Source organism: Peromyscus eremicus, chromosome 19, assembly GCF_949786415.1.
Source record: "Peromyscus eremicus chromosome 19, PerEre_H2_v1, whole genome shotgun sequence".
Classification (NCBI taxonomy): Eukaryota; Metazoa; Chordata; class Mammalia; order Rodentia; family Cricetidae; genus Peromyscus; species Peromyscus eremicus.
In genome coordinates, this window is record NC_081435.1 from 8,151,813 (window position 1) to 8,179,050 (window position 27,238).

Here is a 27,238-nt window from a genome sequence, read left to right on the forward strand (position 1 = left end):
AACATAATGACAATCATCTTTAATCAAAATCCTGATTTGGGTATTATTTACCTGTGACAAGAACAAACACAGAACCTTTTTCTTTAGCCTGCACTTAGCAACAAATCCAGAAAAAAATGCCCCCACTGCCTAAGACTGCCTCATGAATGCTTTGCTACTCTCATGGAATTAGCTAGACATGAGATAAATGCTTTCATTTTAGTAAATATTCCCCTGATTGGAAAACAAAAATTAAAAAACAAACAAACAAGCAAATAACAGACTAATAAACAACAACAACAACAAAAAAATGAATTGCAGTTCCAGTCTCCCATCCTTAGTTGCTCATGTCTTCCTTGGAAGACACAGCTGTGGATTTTCCTTTGACAAGTAGTTGGAATAAACCTAAGTTCCTTTCATGTTTCTCTTTTATGTTTTTATACTTTCTTCCCACATTTCTCTACCTCTCTTTTCTTCTTCCTTATCTTTAATTTTTGAGGGGTTCCGCTCACTTAGTAAGACTGATGAGCAGCGAATGGACATGTGACTAGCAAAATGAGAAAGGAATGGATGAAAGGTGTGCTGAGACAGTGATTGCAAGCTGAATAGCATTTCAAGGAGCACACCCTTACGGACTACTCAAGAATCCTAAAACATAGCACTAAGTGAGGTTAAAAGGATGATTCTGGGACTCATTTATCAGGAAAGCTTAGGATGGAGATTTCTGAGAATAAACTCCTTTACGTATAATGAAGATCCAAAGTAGTCAGCTTAAATAAAATGTGACTGTTACTGCAGATAGTGCACAAGGTCTGTGGTAGATTCTGTTTCTATTGTCTCTGAAATCACCTGTTCCCTCCAATACATGGAATGCACAATCACGCATGTAAAATATATAACTCTCCTCTTATCAAACTGAGTACAAGCCAATACACTGAAATTTTCAGGTGGTTTCAGTTGTAATGAAGTTTCTTCAGTTTGAGAACTATGATAATTCATCTTCCTTTTATCTATAAAAGCAGACAATTAAAACAAGAAATGCCGATTAACAACAGTTCCTGGAATAGGGCTTCAGCTTCCATAAATACCACTTTTCATGCATTATAGTTTACAACACTTTTACTTCTAAAAGATTTACAGGTGGACCACATTCAAAAAGCTTTATTTGTATTGGAATTAGTAAATGTTTCCATACCTCTTCTGTTATAAAGGCATCCACTCCTCCCCAAACAGGCACATTACTCTAACTGATGAGGTCCATGCTCTATACAGCATGCTTTCTTGGACCAATACCAGCTCTTCAATCCCAACACATTTTTGAGTGTATTTTTGATGAATAAATTACTAAACTAATGAGACACAGTAAGAGGTTAAGGATTGATCAAGTACTTAATCTTTTTAATGAAGGACCCAGCATGAAACACATTCCTCCAAATAGATACAATAAACAATCTTCTAAAACCTAATTATAATAAAGATACAAAGAAGGGGTCAAAGTCTTAGACTTTGTGTTCCCGATAATAGCTTTGCATTTTCCTCAACCATGGGAAAGCTTTAGACCTATCACCTTTGTTTTTATTTGAATCAGGTAAGTCCCAGGATTTTAACAGTATAAATGATGGTATTTTAATACAGAATTTTAATGTCTGTATGCATCTGGGTCCATGAAAACTACTTTACAATGCGTGTTTGGAAATTAGGCAAAGCTTGTTTAGCCTTGAAGAGATTAATAAATATTCTTAGTATATAGAGTATTTAAGCCACTGTGAAAAGCACCTTTGGGTGGCTTTTTGTTTATTTATTTTGTTTGCTTTTTTATAAAGTGACTTAATCAAGCTTCTTAGCTATTATTTAGTTTGGATATTAAAACTAGTAGTACACTTTTAATAAGAAATTTAGCAAAAACTGTCAGTAGTAAATATTTTTTACTAATCTATATTTCAAAATATGTGAGAGGGCTCAGCAGGTAAAGATACTTGCTCAGAAATATTGAGGACCTGAATATCCCTTGATCTTATGGGAGGAGAGACCTGGCGCCTGGGAGTTGTCCTGTGACCTCTGTAAACACATAGTCTCTCTCTCTCTCTCTCTCTCTCTCTCTCTCTCTCTCTCTCTCTCTCTCTCACACACACACACACACACACACACACACACACACACACACACACAGAGGTGGGGGAGGGAGGGATAGAGAGGAGAGGGACAGAGAGATAACATATAAAATACAATATAGATAGTTTGGCAATAGCAACTTTGAGGTATAACACTGAGCCAGAATGCACCTGAATTAGGAAAAGAAAGTGACTCTATTACAACAGTTCTGCATAGGAAAGTAAATCTCCTTTGCTCTTTGAGTCACCAGGTCTTATGTTTGAGATAAATATTTACTGTTTTGTACCTACCTCAGATAGAACCATGGAATTTAACAAATTACAATCGTGTGACTTAATTTTCCTCTTCTCAGAACTTGGTTATACTTCTGTCTAACAGAGGGCTAGGGTTGAGTGGTGTCAATGAGCAACATCTGGTTACTTTCCCTTGGTGAAGACCATGTAAGACACTGCAACCTAAATACAAGACAAAAATAAGAAAAGTAACCTTCAATTCTCCTCCTTTCCTGCCTTGAATTTACCTAGATGCCATTTTTATTCCATTCCTTGGTTATACCTAGGCACTGGCTAGGGAGACACATGTGTCCAATCTATTGTTTTTTTTTCATTCAAACTCAGATTAATTTTGTAGACCAAAAAAGGTACTTACTTTTTGTCATACAAATGAATAAATATGCCCCATATTTTCATTTTCCTGAATCAGATAATAATTAGAATCTCTTATTTTTATACTGAGTCTTTAAAATAATACCTATAAAATTGACACTTTTTACTTGACATCATCAAAGACTACCATTACCTAAGGTGCAGAAATATTCATTTGCCTATGCAATAAAGACCTGTGTAATTCCCCTCCAAATAAGTTGACATTCTAGAAATATTATTGAATTTTCAAATGGTGCAGGGAACTATAGTGCTTTCCTTGAGCTTGTGAACTTTCTCTTCAACAATACAGAAAAGCAAATCTATCAGAAAGGGTAATTCTCCTTTAATCTCTAAATCAATACATAATCATAGTGTAAAATCACCGAATTCCAGTGGATGAATAGCTGCTACCTGGGACAGCATGAATGGCTGTCAAACTTTTTTTCTGGGGAAAAAATGTCAGAGACGAGGCCAATAGGCTAGAAAAATGTTTAAAAGAGAGGGGGAAAGATAATCAATCAGCTGTGAGAAAATGATGAGATGTATTAAATTCAATCCCTAGAATCATACTGCCCACTCTCCGAAAGTCAATATAACAAAGCAAATGGATTTTCTAGTCTTTGTGTGTGTGTATGTGTAGTTCAGTCTGCAGAATAAATTGGAGCAAAAAATAAAAGGGAGTTATTTTCCTGTTTCCTCCAGTCATTGGTGGTTTGAATTTGGCCCATAAGGCAGGTAGACATTTTTAATCAGAAGAAATGCATCTGAGTGACTTGATGCTTTTTGTCCTCCAAAAAGAGTCATTATCTGATTTCCCAGCTTAGGTTTTTCTCTATGTGTGTCAATCTGGATAAACATATTTAGCATGTCTTTCAAGCGGTGAGAGTTCCTAGCAAGGAACTGCGTGTGAAGATCATTCCCCACTACAGCCTGAGATGTTAGAGAAGAGGTTTGTCTGCTTGTCTTCCTTCGAAATAACAGCCATGCTTGAGCTGCGCGCGGCAACACAGAGGGCGAAGCAGAGAAATCAAAGAAGCCAGCAAGCAGATGGCTTAATTGTCTAGTTCACTCCATCCACCACTGAGCCATGTGCTATTTTGGCACTCTAGGAAATGGTATATCCAGGAACAGCAGGAGTGGCTGTTAGAGCCAAAGAGTAGATTTCTATAGCAGGACCATGGACCAGTATCACCAAATAGCACTGGCGTTGATAAACCAGCGGATGCTATCACAGCTAATGGTATGAAATGCCTACCTTTTAAGTAGATACCAGGATAATCTCTCACTACCTTTATATTCAATTCCAAACAATGAGAATATCTTGTAAGCTTTTTGAACATTATTAGTGTTAGTTTTTTAGCTGCGTTGTGTTCTTACCCAGCAAGGAAATGCCACGAAACACGACAGAATCCGCTAACAAAGAGTTTTATTAAAGGTAAAGGGACAGAGAGTGAACAGGCCTGCGGGAAACACGTGTGTGGAGAAGGGGAAGCCAGGAGCATGGCGCCTGATTTTAAATGCTGGGCGTGGACAGATCAGCGTCACTACTACACGCAAGCGCGTAGGTCACATGGCCACGTTGCGCGCTTACGTGGCCAGTGAAACGTCATGCATCTCAGTCGCGCGAGATGCCCTGACCCGGAAATGGCTATCCTGACCTGGGCCTGGCTAGACGGAAGTGTCCGCCAGGCATATGCGAACACGCCTGACCGTGGGGGCGTGTTGTAAATCTTTCATTCCTGACTCTTTGTTTTTAAAAAAGAAAAAAATTGTGGTTGACTGGGTATGGGGGCGACGTTTCTCTCAAAGACTGCTTCCAGCTGAATAGTGGGCGTTGGTTGGCTCTTGGGGGCAGGGGGATGAGAGAGTATCTTGTGAAGTCCTGGAATGATGGTGGGCAGGTCCTGGAATGAAGTTCTGCCGTCCCCTCGTTCTGCAGCTGTCCATCCGTGCTGTGGCTGAGAACCTTCCGTGCTGTGGCTAGGAACCTTCTGTTTGACAAGATACTGTTGACATAGAAAAGACTTAGAGAGAAAGAATCATTATTATTTTATTTTGGAGTTTGTATTTGTCTGAGGTAGATCTGGCTTGTCCAGATAGAGACATGTGATATTTACCTGAGGTAGATCTGGCCTTAGTACTCTGCTTAATTTTTATCTGAGACAAGCCTTATTAGAGGTAGTTTATTTAAGGCACCTGTTTCCCTTATTAGGTTAGCACTTAGGAAACGCAGGTGATCAGTTGCTGAGTATTGAAGAATGATAGATTATTGTATTACATTATTCCTTACCGCCTGGATATTGATGGTCCTTTTTGCCTCCGGCTCTGTGTGGCCCTGGTTGGGAAATGAAGGGGTGATACCTTATTCCTCTGGAATTGGTGATGGCCCGTAGCGATGGTTGGGTCAGCTGCGATGGGAGGCATTCTCCTAGCTTTGAGTAAAGGAGCTGCTGGCGCGTCTGGGATGAGGCGAATATGTGGAGCGAAAGAAATGGACGCTCCTACCTTAGCTAGAAGATCCCTCCCCATTAAAGGTACAGGGCAGCTTGGCACCACTAAGAATGTGTGTGTGAGAGGGATGCCCCTGAAAATGCAATTAAGTGGTGGTGTCTGGTGAGGTAGATAAGGCTGTCCCCCAACCCCGACAATAGGGAGACGAGCAGGAGAAGTGGGCCCCCAAAACTCTCTCAGGACAGAGTAGGTAGCTCCGGTGTCCAAAAGGAACAAGTTGGGGCGCCCATTGACTTTTATAATTACCCTAGGTTCCCTGTGTGAGATGGGAGTGGCCGGGGCGGAAACCGGGCAGCGTCAGTCCTCGCTGTAAGCCAAGCCTACAAAGTCAGCTGGGGGTTGGTCTTCATCTGGCGTTCCTATGTCGCTTGGGACATTAGGACAGTCAGCTGACCAGTGACCCTTTTGGTAACAGTTTTGACAAGGCTTTGTCGGTGCCCTTCGTGGGCCGGCGGTACAAGCCCGGGCCCAATGGCCTTCTCTCCCACACTTGAAACAGGGACCAGACGGCTTTCGGGGAGCCGGTTGGGCAGTGCTTGCCAGCATCTGGCAGCTCCTTCTATGGGATTTTTCATCTCTACCATGGTACACCTTAAATGCTATCGCCAGCATATCTGCCTGTGGAGTTAGAGGGCCGTTCTCCAAACGTTTAAGTTTATCCCTAATGTCAGGGAAGCTCTGTGAGACAAAGTGGATCATTAGCAGCTGCCTGCCCTCAGGGCTCTCCGGGTCTAAGCTAGTGAACTGAAGTAGAGCCTTGGTGAGCCGCTCTAGGAAATGAGATGGATTTTCGTCCTTATCTTGAATAACCATTTTTAGTTTTTCATAGTTTACTGGTTTTAGGGCAGCCTTACGGAGACCTGTCAGGAGACAGGTAATAAACCTATCTCTGGCTAGACAGCCACCCTGGGTGTTATAATCCCAGTGTGGCTCCCGGTCAGGAACCGCCTCAGCTCCTGGAGGGTGTGAAAGGTTAGTTTGATGGATTTCGTCTGCGTGAATCCTAGCCTGCTCCCAAACCCGCCTGCGCTCCTCAGGAAGTAAGTTATTAGAAAGTATCATGAATATATCATGAAAGGTGAGACTATAAGATTGAGTTATATATTGAAACTGTTTAATAAATGCAGCAGAATTAGAAGTATAAGAACCCAGCTTACTTTCTATCTGAGAGAGTTCTGTTAGAGAGAATGGAACATGAACTTTAACCAGTCCATCCCGGTTCAGGCATAGCTAAGAGCATATGAGCAGGAGAGAAGGAATCCAGAAGAGACGGGTTAGCATAGAGAAAGAAAAATAATTATGTAGGGAAACTCTTTCCATCTGCCTGAGCGCTGAGAGTAATTAGATAAGTCCCGTAAAATATCGGGATCTAAAGAGCCGCTCGGCGGCCATTTTTTGTTGTTTTCTAAAGCATACTTTGGCCATTTTTTAGAACATAGACGAATTAGCTTAGGAATCTTTATGTGAGGCATTAAACTGAGAGGTTTTAAAGCTTCAACCAGACAGCCTAACGGAGAGGAAGGAGTAACAGGGTTGGAAGCCTTGTTTCCCATGTCTGCAGCAGAGAGGCAGAAAAAAAATAAAAAAGAAAAAAAACAAACGTGATCCGGAGCCAAGGCCCCAGGCGTCCCCAAGGCCAAGGATGGATACCGGGCACAAGCCGCTCCTTGGCTCATCAGCCACAGAAGCGGGGACCCCTGCCACGTGAGGAAAGGATTCCCCGGGAATCCAGACAGCGTCTGCCGCTTCGTCAAGTCGGATGAACGCGTCGGCCCCACGTGGCCCCCAGGACGCACCCAACGGCGGTGGTCCCAACGCGAGATATATCTCAGGCTGCAGACGTGGGAGAGGGCTAGAAATCTCAGGCCTGCGATAGGGGCCGACCGTAGCCAATGAAGACCGTGGCCGGGGGTTCCCCCGGTCTCAAGAATAATTGTGAGGCGCCGGACGATCAACGGTCATTCTCATAAATTCAGGAAACCGTTTACGCTGGCCAAAAATGGGGGGACTCACCAATCGGAGAAAGCGGTGTTGCATGTAATTTTTGCGGTCAGGCGAAATGGAGAGCGGTCTGTCGCGTACGGAGCAGAGTGTTGCAGTCCCCGGTTTACGGGTTTCCAGGCGCAGGGCGCCTGGAAGCGCCCGCTCGGTCTCGGCACCAAAATGTTAGTTTTTTAGCTGCGTTGTGTTCTTACCCAGCAAGGAAATGCCACGAAACACGACAGAATCCGCTAACAAAGAGTTTTATTAAAGGTAAAGGGACAGAGAGTGAACAGGCCTGCGGGAAACACGTGTGTGGAGAAGGGGAAGCCAGGAGCATGGCGCCTGATTTTAAATGCTGGGCGTGGACAGATCAGCGTCACTACTACACGCAAGCGCGTAGGTCACATGGCCACGTTGCGCGCTTACGTGGCCAGTGAAACGTCACGCATCTCAGTCGCGCGAGATGCCCTGACCCGGAAATGGCTATCCTGACCTGGGCCTGGCTAGACGGAAGTGTCCGCCAGGCATATGCGAACACGCCTGACCGTGGGGGCGTGTTGTAAATCTTTCAATTAGACCACTAAATACCTTCATATATGAAAAATTCTATTCTGTATGTGTTTGTATGCTTGAATACGTGTGTGTGTGTGTGTGTGTGTGTGTGTGTGTGTGTGTGTGTGTGTGTTAGCAGCATACTCAGCAGGCCCCGAGGCCAGGATTTAGATACAAATGATTTATATCTCTCACAGTGGTGGATGCTTAGATTATAGTATTTGTTTGGTCATAACCTAACATTATTAAAAATCTTTGTGGTAAAGAACAGTTTACTCAACATACTGAACAAAATGAGGTAGAAAAAGAAAAATACATTTTTCTTAAAATTGATTAATAATAAGTAATATTAAGTAATAATAAGCCAATGCATTGAAAACGAAGCATTATATTAATTAATAAAGATGTAAAAATTTTATATTAGTATGAATAAAGAAAGAGATAGAGAGGGAAGGAGACAATGTACTAAAAATAGCTCTTTTAAAGTTCAGTTTAGGGAAGTAGTCAGTTTTACAAATATCTTCCTTTATGAATTTGTGGATGTCAAACAGGATTAGCATAAGAACTCATAAAGTTTTGTCAGCTCTGAGTATTTGGCAAATATTTGGTAATATTTCTTAAGAATATCATAAACGTGATGTCTAGACATTTGTATGACTACTCTGCAGAGGGACACAATGGTTAGAGCACAGCTAATGACTATAAAAACCACCCAAATCTGAAGAACCTTGGAGTTTAGTCGGTTCTCAAAATCCAGATTCCCTTTTCTAATATTCCATGTGATCAGTCTAAATACTGATTTATTATTTATAGAATTCCATAGTCTGTAAAAAAAAAATAAGAATATTGGAAAAAAATTTTCCTAAATAGTCTCCCTTTATTCCCAGAAAACAGAAAAATAAAATGTATGGTCATTTTCTGAAAGAAACAGAAACTGCTTAAATTCTGACACTCTGGGGCAACACTGGAGCTGGGATGTGAGTGGGGAAGGGGGATGCCCCTGTCAAGGTCCTCCCTATGTTGAACACATTTAGGCAGGTAAGGCTGAGGTGTCCATGTTTTGTAGCTGATAACTGAGATTCCTTCAGTCTCCTCACCACAGGTGGGCTTTGTTCTTCCCTCTTCAGTGAGCCCTGTGGCCAGGATTTAGATCCACGTGATTTGTTAAGGGAGTTCCCCCTGGAGAAGTCAACACAACCAACTGTGAAGCAGCAGAACAATTGCTTGGTGTTTGGTTTCCGTTTGGATCCTTGTCTCAACCACAGAAGCCTTGGGGAGCTCCTGAGGAATGCCAGGGAGACTTTCCTCTCTCGGTCTCTTCTCTGACAGTGCTGGCTCAGGCTGGGCAGCCAGCTAAGGCCCTCCGTGGGAGTGACCAGTAACACGCAGAAGCAGATGGCCGGAAAGCCCAGTGATGGGGTGGAGAAGTGTCCAAGTTCCCATAGGGTGCTCAGAGGGCACTGCCTGGGCCCCCGCAAGCAATTGCGACAGCCCCATTTGGCACTTGACCATAAAGCCCACATCTGCACAGACTTATATGCCTATGAAATCCCAGCAGAGGTCTGTGGTTTCCTAGCAGCTGTTTCTTCCCTGTCCCTTCTCCTGTCTTTTCTGAACCTGACCATCGGTGGCTCAGACCACCCAGTGGCTGCTTCACAGGGCTGAAACTCCTCCTTTACAGGATTGGAAAGGAAGGCGGCTTTTTCTCTTTTTGGAATGCAGAGAGCACATTAACAGACTTAATTTCTTAAGGTAGAGGAGATACAGGGCAGGAAAGGAACTGGAAAGAGCCTGCTTGGCCTTTGCTCTGCTCTGCCTGCATGTTCTTGAGACCTGAGCTGTTCCCTTGCACAGGGAAGGTAGGATAGACAGCTCCTCTCACCTAGTACAATTAACAACCCCTGCCTAACGCACTGTGGGAGCATTTTTAAAAAGTTGTTAGAGTTCTCTTTGTGGAAGAAAAGAAAAAAAAAAACATCAAAACAACTTATCTAAGAAACAGAATTCTTTTTTCTCCCTTTTTGGTTCTTGTATCTTGCTATGTAGGTCAGGCTGGCCTGGAACTTTGAGTGGTCCATTTATCTCAGGCTTTGATTGTCCAGATTACAGGTATGAGTCCCTACAACCAGATAAGAAACACTATTCTAATAATCCTGTCTCAGTTGTTCTTGTGGAATTATGTGCTGTCTTAATGCTGTCTAAGTATGTCAAGGTATTGAGTAAGTACCAGTTTATGCTTGCCAGCCCCCCACAAAAACCTGTCCCAGGACAGAGATTTCATCTTTAACTCTAGAACGAAGAAATTGTTGGTGACTTTTTAAAATCAGCAATGTCTTTGTTTTTTCTTTCTTTTCCAACTTATATATCACATTGTTTTCATCAGTCATGATAAAACATGCTATAAAAGTCAATTCTGTAGGTACGTATGTGTATATGTTAATACATGTGAGTATAGGTGTATGCACGAGCCTGTCCAATGTGCACATGTGTGTGGGGCATGGGATATCTTCCTTTATAAGTCTTGACTTTAATTTTATTTTAAGGTTTATTTGTTGTATGTGTATGACTGTTATGCCTGTGGGTATGTATGTACACTATATGTGTGTGTATGTCTTCTACCTGTGGGGCTCAGAAGAAAAGGGTGTTGAGTGCCCCAGAACTGAAGTTATACATGGTTGCGAACCACCATGTGACTGTGAGGGAATTAACTTGGGTGCTTTGCAAGAGCAAGAGCAATGAGTGCTCTTAATGGCTAATCTAGCTCTCCAGCTCTTCAGTTTTAATTTTTAAGACAAGCTCTCATACTGTACCTGGAGCTCACCGAGTCAGCAAGGCTAGAGAGTCATCAAGCCTCAGGAATACTCCCTGTCTCTGTCTTCCAGTGCTGGGATTTCATACTTGTCTCTTTACACGCACACACATTTTTGAGGTTACAATGTAATTACATCATTTCCCCCTTCCTTCTCCTCTCTAAATTCTCCCATGTACCCCAACCTCTCTTTCAAATTCATGATCTCTTTTCCTTTAAATGATTACACACATAAACACACAAATACACACACACACACACACACACACACACACACACACACACACACACTTCTAAATCCAAAGATAACGCCTGTTCATATTATTTTACAAGGGTTCATGCTTGTCTGGTCCTGGCAAGCACTTTACCAATGGAGCCATCTCCCCACCTCTTAAGTAATTTAAAAATGTTGTATAGCTACTATATGACAGAAACAGGATCCCATAGCAGTCTTCTCCAACTTCATATATTTTTACTGCCCCATTATGTTATTAAAAGTATTATAGTGCTATGTCCCCCATTTTGGAGTACTTATTACATTTTTTGAGGCTTTAGGGTTTCTAAGATATCATATACTATCTTAAGATATTCCGGAAGCAGGAAGAGGGCATGGCTGTAAGAAAACATGATGGTGAAGGTGCCTGCAATTCTTATGAACCAGAAAAAGTTGGAGAAGATGCTGTAGACAACACTACTGTAGACTCTTGCACTCAGTCCAGAATATCAATAAAAAAAATTCACTCCTTTATCTAGGCGGCTGAGATGATAAATAAGGTCATTTATGATCAATTCGGAACTGTTCACACCACAGAATATATCATCAACACAATGTAGGTTTTATTTAAAAAAAAAAAGGAGTGTGAAGGAGAAGAAAGAAAAAAAGGAGGAGCAGAAAAAAGAGAAGGAAGAAGGAGAGATGGAGGGGAGATGGTTAATATTTTCTTGAAATGTTTTAATAGTTCCCCCATCCGTCAAGAAGGCAGCGCTGTTCCACTGCTTGCTTAGGTTCCAATGGCCTCCACCCAGGAAATGTTTCCTCTTTTTTCCCCAAACCTTTCTCCACACTGATGACCCCTATGGAAAAATGTTATATTTCCAGGAGTCTCAGTGCCTTCCCACATGCTATTCTTTGTCTAGAATTGCCCTTTCCTTGGCGATGACAGGTGTGCAGGGTGTGTGTGTGTGTGAGTGTGTGTGTGTAAAGCATTTAAAAATACATGTTTTAATCATGTCTCTTCTCTGTAACTGTGATTTGAATCCTTCTTAGTATTAAATGTAATACAAACTCAAAATTGATTTAAGTATCTGATTCTCCACTCACCATTTTAAGAGTATGGAGCCGGGCGGTGGTGGCGCACGCCTTTAATCCCAGCACTCGGGAGGCAGAGCCAGGCGTATCTCTGTGAGTTCGAGGCCAGCCTGGTCTCCAAAGCGAGTTCCAGGAAAGGCGCAAAGCTATACAGAGAAACCCTGTCTCGAAAAACCAAAAAAAAAAAAAAAAGAGTATGGAATTCCTGATTTGAGTAGAACTATTCTCCTCTTACTCCTTGGACTTCTTTAATGAACCAAAATAAAGTCAGAAACAGCAGGTAAAATAAATGAGACCTTGAATCAAAGTAGTGTAATTGGTGAGACCAGCATTCACTCTTACTAAAAGTCCAAGGGACAACAACTGATCACTTATCACCAAGTCCTTGAAAACTCTCCATGTCAGTAATTACAACGAAACACTTCGGTTTCTTGGCCTGGTAGATGTTCTGAAAACACTGCAACATCCCCCACAGTGTTTCTCTTCCCTTGTCATCTACCTCTACCAGGTATACTCTTCTGAGCATCCTCTTCATGCTCAAACTTTTCTCCTGCTTTTCCTCAGACTCTTCATAGAATCATCTACAGCCTGGATCCTTTCTTGTTTGATATTCAAATCAGTATTTTCTCTAGATTCCCAAGGTATATAATGTTGTTTGACACACATTAGTCAAGTTCTATTTGTTCAGTGTATAATTGAGCATCAGCGAGGGACAACAACAATGCTCTGCTGCCTATTACATCCTCCTGCTCTGGTTCCTAGGCTGAGAAACAAAAGGCCCAATAATTAGTTTCCCAATAATGTACAGTCACAATGTGTAGACTATATGATTAGACTTTTGATGGGATTATACAGTGTGCTGTCTACTTACAACTGAGAAAGCTCTGTTATTTAGTAACTTTTCCTTCAGCAGGCTCTCTACACATAAACTTTTCAAACTTGAATGTGTCAGGTAGGACATAGATTGAATTGACTACCATGTTCATTCAAATGATGACCTGAACTCAACTTCAGGTCTGTGGTGCCTGAAGGAGGCAAGAAGAAAATCTTCCTATTCTTGAAAAATATTTAAATATTCTCCTGGGAAACTATTGGGTTTTGGACGCAATAGACTGATCATTTTTGAGATAGATGGACTGTCTGCAAATTTGAGAAGGAAAGAAGGATTATGAAGGAACAGACTAGCAAAAAAGAGATCTTCTTATCACATCTGTAGTACAGGGTGCTGGGATCTTTCTTGCTATGTGATTTACATGTCAACTTAAAGTCAGTGGCATGAGAATATATGTGCTATTCTAAATGTTGATCTATGTGCTGTCACCAGATCTAGATTTAATATCAGAATAGCTATATTGCCAAAGCATAGCACACATAAGTACTATATAAGAACTGTATGACCTATATATCATACCATACCATGAGAAAGAAACAGCATGTACAAGAGACTCAATTGAGATCTATCATTTCAAGCCTGGCAGTGGTGGTGCATACCTTTAATCCCAGCACTTGTGAGGGCCCAGAACTCTGTGAGTTCGAGGCCAGCCTGAGATACAGAGTGATATCCAAGACAGGCACCAAAACTACACAATACAACTAACTGATACATCTTGTTTTATTTCATTTAGCGTAGAAAATGTGTATTTAGAATTAGGTACCTGGGCTTCATTCAGATGATCACCATTTTCTTGTTTTACACTGTTTTTTTTAAAGTTTTAAACCTAACTATATCATTTCCTCTACCCTTCCTTTCCTCTGATCCCTCCCAGGTACCCCATCTTTACTCCTTCTTGGAATCATGACATCTTTTACTAGGTTTCACACACTATACCTCAGAACATGGCTGCCTAAACAAGGCTTTGAACATGTACACCACCAATAGACACACTAGCATGGAAGGAGGAAATCGCATCTAAAGAGAAAGGTAACTAAGAAATTCTGAGAGTGGGATATATATTCCTCCCTAGGGATGAACCTCTGTTTTGTTTTCCAATACCAGGTGTTCAGTCTTGAAATCACATACAAGCAAGCAACATTACATACTACCAATTTTCCTGGAACCATCCATGGCTTCATAGCCAACAACCAGCATTAAACATGCCTACTCTCCATCAGGCATGATTGTGTTGTTGAGCTGGGCCACATCAGTGTCCAAGTACCTTTCCCCAGTCTGTCCGATTTAGTGATTATTGGCCAGCTATAGAGTGACAATAATGCTGTGTCTTAACTTCTTCATCACAGCCTCAGTGGTTGTTCGAATTGGATGATGACACTTCAGTCAAGCCTGTTCTTCTTGGAGATTCTATCCAAAAGATGCTGGCTAACTGAGGGCAGCTAATACGCAGTCTTTTCCTTAGGAGGGAATGGAGTGGCTGATGTCTTTTAGTACAGCCTCTCTTGACTTTCAATTATTTATTTACTTAGTCTTCAGCACTTTGGGGGAAGCTAAGTTTCTTTTGCTTTTAGCACCATTTTGGTGAAAAGCTAGCTTTTTGTTTTAAAAGGTCAGTATTATTCATTCACTGAATGCTAATAGAATGGAGTCCTCACCAGTAGCTTGATTCTGGTAAACACTTAGATATGTTTACTGGATGAATGAATGTTTGCTGGAAAAAAAATCAATGAATGAATAAATTTTAAAAGTGACTACTATGCTCTAAATTTTGAAGTGCATCAGGATAGTAATAGAACATTACTCTGAACTGAGCAGATGAAACATATATCTTTCATGATGTTTAAGAGGTACACAAATTTTCCTATGGTGAAATCAGACGGTAATCTAATCAATAGCTGCTTCTGCTTGTATCTCAAAACCACACATACATTGTAACAAGGCTATGGCAATCAGGATTAGGATTAATTAAAAAATGTAACACAAAATATATACGTTGTTAATATAATAATAGGGAGGAAGTATGGTTAATGATTGTCTTTTGATATTCTAATAGTGGTGCTTATTTGGAGCTATTAGGCTCATATTGTTGATTTATATCTTTTCCTTCTGGAGGTTTTTACCTAGAAGTCTTCACCAGCCCTTTAAATAACAGGAGAGTTTATTAATATTCAGAAAATAAAGGCTTTGTGATGCCTTCTAGGAATATGATGTGATTGGTATATGTTTTCACTAGAATTCAGTTTCTTTGATCATCAAATATGCTTCATGTTTCGGACAGGTAATCTGCAATGTTTGCTAGATGTTTAACAATGGTTGATGAAGTATAGTTAATACAGACTTATCTCACAGGAGACTCATGTATAATACTGTTTACTGCTGTAATGGTGGTGGGATGGGACCTGGGAAAATGGAGCCAATAAGTGAAGTAACCAAAGTCTCGCGCAATAGCCAACTTTATTCAGAGGATCAGACAATTTATACGCCCAAAGCAGAAACATCTTTTTCCATAGAGGCATATAAACAAATAGCAACAGCCGGTTGTAATGAATAATCTCAGGTAAACTCATTCCTATTTGCTACACCTGGGTGGGGCACAAAAGCATAATCCAAGAACAATTCTGTGTTTTTGAAAAAAACTGAGGTAATAAGACCCTTGTTTTCTCACAAGCACTCAGAAGTCTCCTTACACGACTCCATTCCTAGACACTGTTCCTACATGATGCAACATCAATTCATGATTTTGCATTGAAGTCTAATGATGTTCACACCTAGAAACCTTCCTATGCTACACAAACCTGGCCAGTATGACAGAACAGGACAAATATGTGCAATTGTAGAGCTATTTGGTATACATTTTAAGGGTCATTATTATTCCTTTTATGGATGTTTCCCAGAACAATATTAATAGAAATTTAAGGGAGCTTCTTTCTTTCTCAGCTGGTGTAAATTACCTAAGGGTACAACAAAAAGTACATCAAGGAACTGGAAAGATTAGAAGTGGTGGGATGAAATAAATGTTATTAATAAACGATGCTAAGTGTGCACATACAGCTCCATTGAATATTTATTAGGAATGCTGTTAAAATTGTATGTGAAGGTTATATACATGCAGTTGTCTAACTTAGTCAGTCATATTTCAATTAGCTCAAGTTTCTGCCTAAAAATTTAGGAAATGATCATATAGGACAGAGTTCATGACAGCATTTGATGTCTTGAAACACACAGGGAGCAGTTTTTATTTTCCTTTTTAAATATGTCTTTGAAAGTACATATTTCTTAGGCTTCCCTCAACCTCCTCCCCTCTTGACTCTGTCATGGTTTTATTAGCTTTGCTTAAATGACACCACTTCCCCTTCCCCACAAACAACACACCTGGAAAGTTGGTCCCTGAAAACATCCATCAAGTAAGTTCACACAGTTAAAACACAGGTCCTCTAGCTTCAGCAAACACAGAAAGCATCCCAAATGGGAAATACAATTTTTAGCGTTCTCAGGGAAGCCCTGTAGCTCTTCATTCTGAAAGTGTGATTGAAATTCAAGGATCCACACTTTTAGCAGACACCTGAAATGATTTACTGGTGTGGACTCATTTCTTGTCCTCATGAAAATCTCCATGCTGTGAGTGTCCATCAAACCCACCACCCTCTTCTCCTGACTTGGCTGATGCCTGTTCTTGTCCAGGTGACACAGTGGGATGTCTCATACCTAATGATTTGGCTGAATGACAACTGGTACACTAGGTAGTACCATGAAGTGTATGTGCATCTAGCAACTGTTGGGATGGACCAGACATTACTCTGATGAGGACTGCTATCTTGATTATCCATCTGTCTATTCTCAAAAAAAAAAAAAAAAAAAAGAAAGAAAGAAATTTCTGATTGCATATAAAGTAATTTTCTTTGTCTTTGGAAGTATTTCCACTCAGATATCTTAAGGAAGCCAGACCAAGTTTTATCTGCATCAATAACCAAAAATGGATGTTTAGGTTTATCTCTGGTGAAATGACTTACACAATCCTAAACAAAATCTCACAATTCAAATCAGCCAGTTCCCTGTAAAGATATACTGGCTCTTCTGAGATCCATTGTGTAAACCTGAATCAAACATTTCTCTCCAATGAACTTGAGTTTCCCAGACAAAAGACATCTTTGAATCTACAGTTTTTAGGAGTTTCTTAGATGTGAGTTGTCCAAAACCAGGCTGCAGTTATTATCAGGCGATTGTCCTGTTCTCTTCTGTGTACCGCAACTTGCTTGTTTTAAAAATGTTCATTTATTTTTGTGTGTGTGTGTGCAAAGGCATGTGTAGGATGTCGGGTTTGTGACCGGTGTCTGAACCTCCATCCTTATGATTACTCGGCAAACTCTTCTAATGGCAAAACGATTTCTCTTGCCTCACAAATTTTACATAAGTTTTAAAATTTACAGTTTTGTAGCTAAGATTGAGGCTTGATCAGGGTAAGGAATACTGGATGGGGTGGACTTGTACAATCTGTTTATTTTCTCTTTCCATTTGTTTACACGTGACAGCAACGGGTGCCACTTTTATACAATGCAGTACATATAGCTGGCCCTGGAGCAATATTTTTTTTAAATAAGCTAGGAAAAGCCTTTTACTTTTCACATTCGGCCTACTTATCTACTTACTATAGACTTTGAAAATGTTACACTTAGTTAATAAGTGCTAAAGCTTTTTCATAAACATGTTTTTAAAAACTGTGCTTAAACCATTTCCTGGCCTTTTGGCTAAGATCACATATAAAAATCTGCCCTTAGGGAAGTTGGATTTACACCTTCGATTATGCATGAATAACCTCATTCTGACAATCTGCAGCATTTCATTTTATGACATTTGTTTCATAATAGATCCTAATCCCTTATTTTTTCTCATCTTTCAATTTTGACCTGTACCCTCATCCATCTGGTAACTTAAAGTAATTAATTTAATGATATACTTGGATGGAGTTGTATATATACACACTGATAAAGCTTATGATTCTCTCTTCTAATTCTATTCTTAACAATTCTGTCTAATTAACAAGAGGGCAGAGTGTTTCAATATAAACCAAGCACTTATATGTTTGTACATTTGTTTTCCTGGGGCATAAACATTTTTAAGAGAAAAAACTGTTAACTGTGAGTATGGGTGAAGAAAAGAAAATTAGTGTAATATTTTTGTGCACTTTAAAAAATCAAGTGTTTTTTTAAACATAAAATTAAAACATGGTAAAAAATGTAAAAACAGGCTGTTTCTGAAGGTGTTTCTTTTTTATCTTTCATAACAGTTCCTTGTGGGCATTGTCATTTGCTCTGCTCATTGGTTTGAAGCTCACAGAAATATCTGAAACTTTTCTGTCTATGTGCTGTGTTCTTTTTTCATATATTCACCAGAATAATCCTGAAGTCCATGAATTTAAACTGGTTTAAAGCGTAGCTGAGCAGATCTGAAAGTTGCCCCAAAGGCAGCATTCTTCTGGTGGCGAACCCATGCTCACTAACATAACAGTATCAGCACTCAGCAGGAAGTAATGACTCAAATCAAGGTTCTAGATGATCTTCTGATCAAATAGCTTTTCAAAGTTCTCTGATTAGATGAAGTCTGGGAGATGCTTCTATTTCTCTTTTGTATTTCTTTCCCCAAGAAGACATTGATTTCTCTTAAAATGTAAAGTTGTAGTTGTACAATAAGCTAACAAAATCAAACAGCAAATAAACACTTTAGCATGCTGCTTTCCTGTTTGTTTGCCTATGAAACCCAAAGATGTTAGTTGCATTAGAAATGCATGAATGCTTGTTTTCTTTCTCATGTGTCCTTTGAGAAGATACAAGGGGATTACAGTGTGAGTGAAATGGTACCCATTGGCTCATGTGAGAACATGGTCATTTCCAGCTGATGATGGAATCTTGCTTGAGGAGACTATGACTTAGTGCCCACCATAGGATGTAGATTCACCAAGGGAAGATGCTCTGAAGTCCTAGACCCTCTGTGTGGTGATATTGTGTTCCCCAAAATATTGTGCACCCTAATAAACTTATCTGGGGTCGGAGAACAGAACAGCCACTAGATACAGAGGCCAGTAAATGGTGGCACACACACCTTTAATCCTAGCGTTCTAGAGGCAGAGATCCATCTGGATCTCTGTGAGTTCTAAGCCACACTGGAAACAGCCAGGCATGGTGACTTATGCCTTTAATCCCAGAAACTGATGGCAGAGAGCATAAAGGTATTTAAGACATGAGGACCAGGAACGAGGCTGGTTAAGCTTTTAGGCTTTTGAGCAGCACAGTTCAGCTGAGAGGCTTCGAGTCTGAGGAAACAGGATCAGCTGAGGAATTGGTGAGGTGAGGTGGCTGTGGCTTGTTCTGTTTCTCTGATCTTCCAGCATTGACCCCAGTACCTGGCTCCAGGTTTGCTTTTATTAATAAGACCTTTTAAGATTCATGCTACACCTCTGCTTCCATATGCCTTGAGATAGCAATGTCTTCTTCCACATACTGTCAACCTGTGATGCTCTGCCTCATTACTATGGGCCCAGATTCAGTAGACCCAAGGCCTATGCACTGAAGTCTCTCAAACCATGGATCACAATAAAACTGTCCTCTCTCAGTGTGTGACTACTTCATATTTTCCCACAGAAATAGCTACAGTAACTAACTTAAAGGGATGCCACATAAAACACAGGTGATATCCTAGTCATTTGATGCAATGTCTGAAACCATGATTGTCCATTGCTTGATTGTGGTCCCCTTAAGGCCAGGCTCTTGTTTCTGTGAGACTGCACATCTCGGAGGCAACAGTGGAGAACTGTTTGCAGAACCCGAAGTAGATTTCCTTTCACATGATTATTTTATCTTCCTTCCGTTGCTTTCCTATCACCCCTCCCCACACCTCCACTCTGTCTTCTGTTGCCTTCCCTTTGGCTTCTCTTGCAGCTCCTGGAAACACAGGTGCTGTCTTCATGTGGGTTCATCTGGAATTTTCGTGTTCACATGTGTCCACACCAAGCCTCCTTCAATTCATCAGCTGTGGTTAAATGCTTCTACCCCAACACTGATTCCCAAGGACACTTTGGCCCTTTGGTTCCTGCTGCAATAAGTTACACATTTAAGTGTTTGATTGTCTTTCTCCTTAGGTGTTATGAAGGCAATTTTGCCAGTGAGATCAGCTCTCACATGGATTCATAAAATCTGCCGATTTTGTTCATTTAATCCTTTCCTTGTTGTGAAGGCAGGACTGATGGCTCCTAAGAACTTTGCCAGACAGACAGAATACTAGAAATATTTTCTTCGTTTGTTTATGTATTCATTTGTGAGTGTGTGATGTTGGTAGTTTTTTTACTCTTTACTCTTTGGGTGGCCCACCATCTAGCTCCCAAATAAATCACACACAGAGTCTTATTAAGCTTGGCTTGTTTCTTGCCAGCTTTTCTTAATTTAAATTATCCCATCTACCTATTGCCTCTGGGTTTTTTAACCTTTCTCTATTTCTGTCTGTACATCTTTTCTTTCCTTCTTATTCCATGTCTGGCTATGTGGCTAGGTGGCTGGCGCCTCTTTTTTCTTTTCTTGCTCCTCCATCCTTCTTCCCAGATTTCTTCTCTCATTTATTCTCTCTGCCTGCCAGCCCTGCCTATCCTTTCTCTGCTCAGCTATGAGCCATTCACCTCTTTATTAGACCAATCAGGTGTTTTAGACAGGCAAAGAAACATAGCTTCACAGAGTTAAAAGAATGCAACACATCTTTGCAGCATTAAAACAAATGTTCCACAGCATAAACAAATGTAACACATCTTAAGGAAGATGACATTGCTCCTTCACTCGGAGGTGCGGGGACCCTCTGGAGGTAATTATACTCAGTAGGGGAGTCATGCTGGTGTCAGCTACCTGGGGATATGGCTAGGACTGGGCCTTTGGGGCTAGGCTCTACTTAAAATAATATTCAAAACAAGTGTGTGCACTACATGCACAACACTATTTCGTGGAGGCTGGAGGACAGCCTGGGGGAGTTGGTTATCTCTTTTCACCATGTAGGCTTTGGGGATGAACTTCACGGTGCTGGCCTTGGTAGACACACCTTTAACATGTCATCCAGCTCACGAGCCCTAAAATGTCTTTTTATTGCAAAGAAAGATTAGAGCTTCGCCAATCTTATAAATACTGAGAATTATCTCACTTCTAGAAATCAATAATGCTACATTTAATATATATATATATATATATATATATATATATATATATATATATATTACATATATTATATTGATTCCAAAGTTGTGTTTTCAGATTCAGCAACACTGAAACCATGATATTTTATCTTACAATGGCCTGCTATTTAATTCTTCCTGCTACTAACCCTAACTCAACTAAAGAATAATTCAGCAGATACTACAATAAGACTTGGAATTCACCTTTCCTCTATGGGGAATTTACAGGCCCAGTCTCTTCTTCCAAAGTCTTTAAAATCATTTGACCATATTTTACACAATGCAAGCTACTAGCAAAAATTCCTCTAAGCCATGTATTTGTATATTATTAATTATATTGAATAATAAAGATAGTCAATTTATAGGGTTAAACATTTTTGTTTCATAATTAGAGGTTTTGGTTGCTTTGGCAGTATACAAAAGGCTGCAAATAATAACTGTGTGAGTCAAACAAAAACGTTTATTTGTGGTACAAAAGTAAAGAGGGCATGGGAAAATTACCAAATACCGTATACACTCCCTCAAGAATACGCTCCCAGAATACTCTTCCACTGTTGGTAGGAGTGCAAACTTGTACAACCACTCTGGAAATGAGTATGATAGTTTATTAGAAAATTAGGACTCAACTTACCTCAAGACTCAGCAATACCACTATTGGGCATATATCCAAAAGATGCTCAATTATTTCACAAGGTCACTTGCTCAACCATGTTCATAGCAGCATTATTTATAATAGCCAGAACCTCGAAACAACCTAGATGTCCCTCAACAGAAGAATGGATAAGGAAAATGTGGTACATTTACACAACGAAGTATTACTCAGCAGTAAAAAACAATGACATCATGAAATTTGAAGGCAAATGGATAGAACCCAGACCCCAAAAGACAAACATGGTATGTACTCACACTTAAAGGGATATTAGACAAAAAGAAAAGGATAACCAGGCTACAATCCACAATCCCAGAGAAGCTAGGCAAAAAGGATGAACCTAAGAGAGACATAAATGGAGGGCCCCAGAAAGGGAAAATAGTTAAGACCTTCTGGAATAGTTGTGAGGTGGAGTAGAAAGGAAGTGATGGAGATGGGAACAGGAGGCACTGAGATGGCCAAGTGGAGGGAGGAATGGAGATGGAGAGGGAGAAAAATGAAAGAGATACCTTGGTAGAGGGAACACTTAGGGAGTTAGGGAGAAACTTGGTGCTAAGGAAATTTTTAGGAATCCACAAAGAGGACACCAACTAAGACTCCTAGCAATAATGGAGAGGGTGCCTAAACTTACCTTCTCCTATAATAAGCTTAGTGACTACCCCAATTGTCATCATAGAACCTACATCTAGTAACTGATGGAAGCAGATGCAGTGATTAACAACCAAGCACTGGGCTGAACTCCTAGACTTCAGTTGAATAGAGGGAGGAGGGATCACAGGAGCAAGTGAGGTCAAGATCATGATGAGGAAAACCACAGAGACAGCTGACCTAAGCTGGTGGGAGCTCATAGACTCTGGCCTGTCAGCAGGGGAACATGGGACTGAACTAGGTCCTCTGAATGTGGGTGACTGATTTGTGGCTAGATCTGTTTGGGGAGACCCTGGCCGTAGGACCAGAACTTCACCCGGGTGCATAAAATGCTTTTTTGGAACACATTCCCTAGGGTGGGATACCTTGCTCAGTCTTGACAAAGGGTGGAGGGGTTTGGTCCTGCCTCAACTTAGTATGCCAGACTTTGTTGATTCCTCAAGGAAGGCATTACCCTCTCTGAGGAGTAGATGGCGGCTGGAATTTGGGGAGGTGGGTGGGTGGGAGAGAGGTGGGGAGAGGAAACTGGAGTTGGTATGTAAAGTGGGGAAAAAAACTTTTTAAAAAATAAAGTAATAAAGAAAAAAACAGAACATGCCCCCAGTGGCCAAAAATCTCACAGTAAGACCCATGTAGTTTCACTACCTCTAAATTGCACCATGCTTGAGAATGATAAGCCTAGACCAGGGTCTACAGAAAAACTTAACTACTACCTATAGCATAATGCAAGGTAGTTCTGGTATCTACAGCTTTTGATAATATAACCACCAAGTACTTTTTTTCTGCCCTCTTTCTCTTGGTATCTTTTTCTGTGTATTTTTTCTCTTTCTCTCAATTTTACTGTGGGAGATGAAACATCTCTGAGATCAGATGAGTTTTTAAAGTACCCTTTTAATAAATACAAAATTAAAAATAAGTCAAATGAGAAGAAATCATGCTGGCATTGTTTAACTAAAAGTTCATTCTTGTGGACTAAAATGCTGCTAAATGATCATTAATAGCTTATCTTAGATCAAATAATCCAGTAATCCATTGATACGTTGAAATCTACTGGTATGTCTAGATTGTGTGTTTTGCTCTCTAAATGAATGTTCAATATGGTAGTTACTTTCTCATTTCTGGTGTAAAATACCATCAGAAAAGTGACTTGAGAGAGTGTTGATTTTGACTTACAGTTGAAGGTAAAATTCATCATAACAGAAGACAAGGCAGCAGGATCCTGAAATGTTTAGTCACATCATATCCACAGTCAATAAGTAGAAAACAACACCTCTTTCCATTTATACAGTGCAAGATCCTTTCTAGGGAAAAGAAAGTATCACCCACAGTACATGGTTCTTATCACTTCAGTTGATAAAATCAAAACAATTCCTACAAGCATGTTCAATTTCCTAGGTCAATCTAGATTCGGTAATGTTGAGAGTTAACACTAATCATCACATTCCTATATATCAGTTGGTGACTTAAAGCTGATCCATATCCAGGGTGGCAGGCAGCCTGCCATGTGCATTGAGTGTATGTGGACTAAGATCTGTGCCCACAGGAGACCTGTTTTCATGATTTCAAGACTATCTAGGGAGAGAAATTCAGGTTTTTGTGGAATAAGACACAGTCTTTTCACATGGAAAATATCTCATGGTAATTATCATGCATAAATAAAAGTTGCTGAGTGTATAGAGGAAAACTAATTAAAATATAAATTAAAACCTCACATAATGAAAAATACCCTAAGAAGAAACACTTCTGTCTGAATGTTTGGACATTAAACATGCACTAAAATTCCTGTGATTTCAACTCCAAATTACAAATTTCACCTAGGAAAATCATCAGCTTTGCATGACTGATTGCACATGATTCAAGAATGTATAACATGCTTTAGAAATATACACACATGTAACTATAAGGTCTCATGAAGCAGACACATTTTAGTAATCTACACTAATGGTCAGAAGAGGTTAATGTGCTTTTAAAACTATGTTATATTTACTTAGATAAAGAAGACATTGACAAAACTCTAATAACTTCCTTTTCCTTCATTGATGAATCTTAATCTTAAAAGTGTTTCAAGAATAGTTTTCAACAAGAAAGTTGGTTTTTATCTCCTGGTGTTAAAGACCCACAATGACTTTCCTAACCTTTCTGAATTTACAGCAATTGGAGATTCTTAGGCTTTTAAAAAGGTGTTCCAGATTTAGCTATTGGTTAAAGAATTTTTTTTAAAGAAACTTTCAAATGTTGAAAAACTTTTAAAGAACAGTGATTCCTTTAGCTAATGTCTTTCTCTTTGACTATTATTAAACAGTGACCTTTGGAAAACTTTCATTTTCTTTTGTGATCTCCCAATGAAGAAGCCATCCTTTGTTTATGGCATAAAAGCAACAATGTTCTCCAGAGAATGGTAGGTGAAGGGCCAAGATTTCCTTTAGATTAACAGTACAAATGAGTTATTAATATGAGAGCTTTTTGTACCTATTTATACCCTCAAGTAAAAAGGCAAGTATATAGTAAAGTTAGGAACCCAAATCACTCCTTACAGCTATACATTGCTTTAACGTTGTTATTTATCATAAACAGATACCTTTGGAAAATTATATTTCCTGGAGAAATTGGGGTTACCCTTTGTGGGTTTTTAGATCACTAATAAATGAATTTATTAATGAATTCAGAAGGAAGATAGAGAAGAATTTTATTTGAAGTTGAGAGAAACAAAAACAGGCAATCTGTAAATCTCTTCTGGAAAGAAGGAGATAGAGACATGGAAGAGGAAAATTCCATAATACTTTCCAATAATGAATCATGGAAGTCGAAAATAAATAAATAAATACCAATGTAAAAATATTAATGTGAACACAAATGGAAATGTAAGATTACTTTAAAAATCATTTTCACCAATAACTAAAGTCAAATTATTACTAAAAGTACAATAGATTGTAGAAAAAATGAGGGACAAAAACAGACAAAAAAGAAAAAAAGGAGAAAAATAATCATTAAAAACTAAGGTGAAGAAAGACTGTCCAATTATGAAAAAGATGCATAAAGAAAAGTTGCTGAGTGCATGAAGTGATATACCAATTGAGATATAAATTAAATTACATAGTAATTTAAACATGCTAGAAGTATAGCAAACAAATTGGGAAACTATAAGAGTCAATTGAAGGCAAAGAAATGAAACAAAAAGAAAGAAAAGAAAAGACTCCATAGAGTGAAGTATTCATATGGTTCTCTTTTGGTTCGTCACATTGGAGACTGGCAGGTATCTGTATGGAGAAGGGGAAGACTGGTTGAGCCTAATGGACTCTTCTCTCCCACATGGTTGATGAATCTATCAGAAAAGTGTCAGACATCCTGTAGATTGAACTATCTTCCCTTTGGTTGCTTCCCTCCTTTGTACACTAGGCTTTCTGCCAGCTGTATCTAACTGTTTAAACTACAAACTGGGCAGGGTCTCTCACACCCCTAAAATCCCCAGAGCATACCCTGAAAGGTTAATGCTCTGGCTGGTGGTGGTGGGATACAGTATATGGGTAACAAGCCTATTTCTGAGATCTGTGGTGGCAAGGGACCTGTTTTATTGATTTTCAGACCATCTTGCTGGAGAAATGAAGCTTTTCGTATCAAGCCACCCATGGATGACAGTCAGCTGGCTCTGGAGTCTGATCTTCCTTCTGGCCTTGGGCTCAGAGCTACTCCAACCAGGTGCTTATCAGTTGAGATCTTTTCCCATTTGTTAAGGGAGAACTTGTCTTCACTAGGCACTTCCCTGTCTTAGATGAGCCTCTTGTAACCTTCATGAACTGGTTTGTCAGAGTCTTACCCTTGAACTCTTCCTTGCCCTTGGGCTGTGGCAAGCCAAATAAATCCAGGCACCCTGATTTGTGTTTGCTCCTTGTTATTAGCCCCTTGAGAGAGCTCAGGTTTTAACAATAGGCTCTCTCTAAAGATGGTGGCTGTCTACTGCTCCTCTCTCTGAGTGATACAGGGTGGCAGATGAGATTACCTTCCACCCTTGACTCATACGCCAGCAGGATATCGCATCACCAAAGCCCACAACTGACTCTGATGCTTGTGGATGGTGGTATTGTCCTAAGGATAGGATTTCCTTTGGTATCACTTCTGCTGTCTTTCCTGCTAGCAGGGGGCTGTGCTTGGCTTACTTCTCATGTGTGTCAAGCATCATCTTCTGTTTCCCATAAAGTACCTTTAGCTTATTTTCTTCCTTTTATTCTGACTCCCTCCTCCCCTGGTCTCATGAAGACAGATCCTAGCCATTCATCTTGCCAGGAAGTCCTGTCTGAAAACCATTTTAAGTCGAAAGCCTACCCTGATTCTATAATTGATAAGTAAGTAAGGAACTTATATTTCCTTTCTCCAAATGGCTTATGGATCAATGTTTTACAAAGTATAAGGAATATTTTCATGTTTTATACATGGGCATTTATTAGCTACCAAATACTAGCTGTCCTATAGTTTAAGAGTGCATTCCTCTAACCTATTAATTTAATAACTGTTCCAGAAGTTTTTAGATTCAATCTTACCTATCAATGTAAGTGTATTCATTTTTCTATTTCTTTGTGTATTTGTCATTCATTCATTCATTTATTGGTGTGGGGAGTAGATTCAGTGCTTCACGTAGGCTAAGCATGCTGTTTTACTGAGCTAAACCCTCATTTTTTTGTGTGTGTATTTTGGATAAACATTAGCTACATGGCATTTATAGTTGTGCACTGAATAACAATGTTATTGATAACACTTTTTCACTTAATGATGTGGCGACATATACCATGGAGACCCTGTGATATTATAATGGGACTGAGGAATTTTTGTCCCCTAACACTGCTAATGTGTTTTTCCCTTATTTACATCTATTTAGATATACATACACCATTGTATTTCGGTTTCATACAGTATTCACCATAATAACTCGCTATACTAATTTACAGCTTAGAG